The sequence below is a fragment of the Petaurus breviceps genome, unplaced genomic scaffold (assembly GCF_028583685.1).
Source record: "Petaurus breviceps papuanus isolate PSGF00001 unplaced genomic scaffold, PetGlider_PUasm1.0 38, whole genome shotgun sequence".
NCBI lineage: Eukaryota > Metazoa > Chordata > Mammalia > Diprotodontia > Petauridae > Petaurus > Petaurus breviceps.
In genome coordinates this window covers 95362443-95367586 of record NW_027186304.1, presented here as the reverse complement: position 1 = coordinate 95367586, position 5144 = coordinate 95362443, and the positions used below count along the sequence as shown (strand labels likewise).

The 5144-nt window shown below is 38.0% G+C and overlaps 1 long non-coding RNA gene across 1 annotated transcript in view; it reads right to left on the bottom strand.

Annotated features, from left to right (window-relative positions):
• Nucleotides 1–1098: 1098 nt before the first annotated feature.
• LOC138170193 (uncharacterized) overlaps nucleotides 1099–5144 on the bottom strand; it is a 6536-nt gene continuing 2490 nt past the window's right edge. The window contains exons 2-3 of the long non-coding RNA XR_011170560.1: nucleotides 2178–2262; nucleotides 1099–1866 (exon numbers count right to left, since the gene is read on the bottom strand). This is a non-coding gene — a long non-coding RNA (uncharacterized lncRNA). The remainder of the gene's footprint in view (nucleotides 1867–2177; nucleotides 2263–5144) is intronic.

Genomic DNA, 5144 nt, shown 5'->3' with positions numbered 1-5144 from the left:
AAATGCTGATCATTTGTGTGGATTTATTTTATATCAACTAGTTTTTTTAGTTGAGTCTCTAGGGTTTTCTTATATCTACCTATACTTATCATATATTTGCAGAAAAGTGAAAATTTTGTTTTCAAATTGCCTATGCTCATTCTTGTCATTTCTTTTTCTTTGTCATATTGCTATAGCTAGCATTTCTAATACAATATTGAATAGTGATAATGGATATCCTTGCTTCACTTCAATCTTATTGGAAAGGCTCCTAGTTTGTCCCCCTTACAAATAACACTTGCTCTTTGTTTTAGATATGTACTAGTTATTTTAAAAGAAATTCCATGTATTCATTATGCTTTCTAGTGTTTTTAATAGGAATGAGTGCTGTATTTTGCCAAAAGCTTTTTCTTCATCTTTTGGGATAATCATTTGATTTTTTGTCCTTTTTGTTATTGATGTTAGTTATACTCAACAGTTTCCTAATATTGAACCAACCCTGCCTTTCTGGTATAAATTCAGCCTTGTTATTGTTTATGATTTTTGTGATATATTGTTGTATACTCCCCATTATTATTTTAATTTTTTTGCATTGATATTCATTAGGAAATTAGTCTATAACTTTCTCTATTTTTGCTCTCCCTAGTTTTTTGTATGAAAACTATATTTGTGTCATATAAAGAATTTGGTAGGACTCCTTTTTTTTTTTGCTTTTTGGAGGGCAATTGGGGTTAAGTGACTTGCCCAAAGTCTCATGGCTGGTAAGTGTGTCAAGTGTCTGAGGTCGGATTTGAACTCAGATCCTCCTGACTCCAGGTCTGGTGCTCTATTCACTGCACCAACTCACTGCCCCAGGACTCCTTCTTTACCTATTTTTTTCAAATTATTTATATAGTATTGGAATTAATTATTCTTTAAATGTTTGTTGGAATTCACTTGTAAATCCACCTGGCTCTGGGTTTGTTTTTTTCCTTAGGGAGTTCATTTATGTTTTATTCAATTTCCTTTTCTCAGATAGGGTTGAGCATTTTATTTCTTCTTCTGGTAACCTAGGCAATTTATATTTTTGTAAATATTCATCTATTTCACTTAGATTGTCAGTTTTATTGGCATATAGTTGAGCAAAATTGCTCCTAATATTGCTTTTATTTCATATTCATTGGTTATGCATTCATCCTTTTTGTTCTTGATACTGGTCATTTGGTTTCTTTCTTTTTTAAAATTAAAATTGCCAATGGTTTATCATTTTCCCCCCCATAAAACCCGTTCCTGCTTTTATTTACTTTCAAATTTTATTAATCTCTCCTTTGATTTTTCAGGATTTTTATTTTGGTGTTTAATTGGGTTTTTTAAAATTGTTGTTGTTTTTTTTATTTGTATGCCTAATTCACTGATCTGCTCTTTCCTTTATTGATGTAAGTATTCAGAGATATAAAATTTCCTTTAAGTTCTACTTTGGTTGCATCCCACAAATTTTGGTATTGTTGTCATTACCTTTAGTGAAACTATTTATTATTTCTATGATCTTTGATCCATTCATTCTTTAGAATTAATTATTTAGTTTCCATTAATTTTCATCTATATGTCAAAGGTCTTTTATCGAATGTAATTTTTATCTCATTATGGTCAGAAAAAGGTGCATTTAACATTCCTGCTTGATATTTCAGTAACTTTCAAAAAAAGCATTTTAGTTCTATTCTGGAAACTTTCCTAGTTGGTTAATGTTTGTCTGCAAAAAAAGAGTCACTCTTCTTTGACAACCCACACAGCAACCAGGAATGACATCTCCAGGGAATGATGAAACCTTTTTAGGTACTGAAGATATCCATGGTATCTGTTCTTGAGTATCCAGGGCCTGCAGGGGTCAATACAGCAGTTGTTGATTTCCTATAGTCAAAATAAAGATTTAATACATACAAGACCTATAAGCACACATTGACAGAAAAACTTAAAGAAGAATCAGTAATAACTTATAACTACTGTTATACTCTCCTGGAACACTGATACTTAAAACATCAATATATGATATAGTTTGCAGGTCACTGGAATTAGCTCTTTACATTTCATCTCAGCTCTGCACTGTCCAAACAATTTCTTCCAGGGCCATCTCGTCTGGAAATCCAAGCCAGGGCTGAACTCATTCTCCTTGTTAGTGATTCATGATGCATAAACTGCCCCTTCTACTAGTCAACACTTACCAAGGGCAGGATCTCTAGATCTCTTGAATTCATGAAGTTGCCTCTGAAACTGGACATATCCATCTCAAGATCATTGTTCAACCACCTAAACCCAGAAAAGAAGTTTTTAAAAAAAGAAGTAGCCAGGGGTCAAAGGACAGGCTCAGGCAAACCTAAGCCCAAATGAATGCTTAAGTTGCCATGTACGCAAAGTCTGCTATTTCTGCCAGAGTGGGAGAAGGGAACCAGTCCCACCTCCACCCCTTCAAGGAAATGCTTGAAGACTCCTGCTATGCTTGGCAGATAGGAAGAGAAGAGTATGGCAGAGGGTGGGTTCCTTTTAAAGATTCATTGAATCATCATTTCTTCCTCCTCAGTGAGCAGGAAGGGAATTTCTTTGCACTGAATTATTTTTCTGGGAGTTGCCAGTGCATAGGCTCAATGTTCCATGGCATATACCCCAATCCAAAATACACATATGTACACACCATCACTAGTTGCATAGCTGTGGAACATGTCACTTAATCTCAGTTTCTTCATCTGTAAAATAGGAATAATTCAATTAACATTAAGCAACTACTATGGGCAGGCACCACAGTTGATCTCAGTTCTCTTCTCTGAGATGACAAGAGACCTGCTTTAAAAAAAAATTCCCTAAGGGCAAAGATGTGTCTCATTCTATATGTTCCCTTAGAACAATATTCAGCATACCATTCCTGATAGGCAGAAAATGCTTTAACAGGTAAAACAGTAGATGGGTGAGTTTCTATGTCTATAAGTGTGTATATGAAATGGAGAGAGAAGAGAGTTCAAAACCATCAGTGTTTCACCACAATCTATAGGCCAAATGTGGTAGCTATGGAACCTTATAGAAATATGAAAAAATGACACGTGAGTTTTGTTGTTGTTTTGTTGAAGAATTTACCATCTGAGGGGATATTATATATAATATGTGTACCTAACTGTAGGCAATTGATGTGCTTCTGAGATGTATAAAATGTATAAAAGATTTTTTTTTGTCAATCAACTCAGACTTTAAATGCTTTAGAAAGTTGTTCTATTTAAAGAGCAGGCCCTCAGCAAAATTGGGACGTAGGTACCTTTGACTTACAATGTTCCCTTACCTTTCTGAACTGTTCCCTAGCCTTCTTAATGGGAATTTTCACCGTCACACTGCTCTATCAAAACCTGCCCCTAAGAAATATGGGTATAGGGACTGTTTCTGATCTCCAAGGACTAACCTAGCTAAACTCCAAGTTGGCTCCAATGGGATTTGGGGAGAGGGGGACTTTGGGGGGGTTGGTTACTTTTCTATTTTGTTTGTCTGTTTTTGCCATAGCAGTTTGTAAAACTGTCTGGAGTGATTATAGTCTATGCTACTGGTGAGAAGACCTGTATCAGTAAAGTCAGTCCTTTTGAAATATTTATAGCATGTCCAGCAGAGGGGAAGAGGGTTGTCCTGCTTGTAGCTACTCTGGTGACCACATCTAGAATGTTGTAGGAATAATAATAATTCTTACTGATTCCAAGTTTAGCATTTTATCCACTGTTGCCCCTCACTGCCAGGATTAAGTGCTGGAAATGACCTTAGAGGTCATCTAGGCCAAACACCTAATTTTATAGATTGGAAAACTGAGGCCCAGAGAGCTGGTTACTTGTCATCTGGTTGGTCAGCAATAGTGGCAGGATTTGAACCCAAGTCCTCCGACTCCAAATCCAACACTAATTGCCCTACACACCACCTCATGTTTGGTTTGTTTGTTTTTTATTTTTGGAGGGGGAAGGTAGAGCAACTGGGGTTGAGTGACTTGCCCAAGGTCACAAAGCTAGTTTTTTGTGTTAAGTGTTTGAGGCTGGATTTGAACTCAGGTCCTCCTGACTCCAGGGCCCATACTCTATTCACTGCACCACCTAGCCACCCCCCTACTTCATGTTTTGTAAATGCAGATTTTAATATGCTGAATTTTCTCGAAGCAGGTTGATATCTGTGTTGATGTAAAAGTGGAAAATATGTCTAATTAAATAGGAGGACCCACTAAACCAGTTTAAATAGAACATAACATTTAATGTCAAGTACCCCTCCCTAAAGGAATCCATCGTTAAACTTGTTCCAGAGCCCTAAAGACAACCTTTTCTGTTTAATAGGGAAAGGAGAAATTCTTTGACAGCTGAGAAGCGGACCCTGGAAAGTACTCAGCTGGTTACAAATCACGCACATTTCCACCTGAAGTAATAAACCATTTATTAGCGCCTGGTGCCTAATAGTCACCTTTGTGGCTAGAACAGGGTTGTTGCTGATGCAAACATAATTTGCTACATTGTTTTGAATATAAGCATTTAGAAGCAGAGAAAGCCACCGCTAATGACAGGTCACAAACATTCTCCATGTGCATTCCTTTATGCTTCCCTCCCTCCCTAGGCTGGGCTGGCTCCTGTTTTTGTTATGGAACAAAAGCCTCACTCCCAGCTGTGGCGCCAAAATCTAGCGCACACTGTAAAAGTAACTGACAGCTCGGATGTGTATGTAGTGAGTGGAGGCCTGGAGCGGCTCGACCAATCGCGGGCCGCCTCTTTCACTGAGCCACACATGTTTACAGGCAGCATTCTGCCGGTAGGAAAAGAAGGCAGAGAGAAAACCCGGACCTGGATTTCTGCTCAGAGCCAGAGCGCTCCGGGAACGAAAAAGTGAAAGTGGGTGAGACTGAGCTAGCAAATGAGGATTGGGCGTCGTAAACACCAGAGCCTGCTGAAACCCAGCTATGTTCCTTGACTCATCCCCGGAGCCTTGTAAGAAGCTTTCCTTGCAAATTCCTTACGACTTCCTTCCTACAGTCCCAACAATTACAGTTCAGGGAAGAAAGCAATGAATGTTTGAGTGCTGCTGAGGGTGACTCATATAAAACGGAGAGGGTAGATTCAATTCAACAATTTGCTGAGCACCTATTGTGTGCAAAGCACTAGGGGTACAGAGACAGAAATGACACAGGC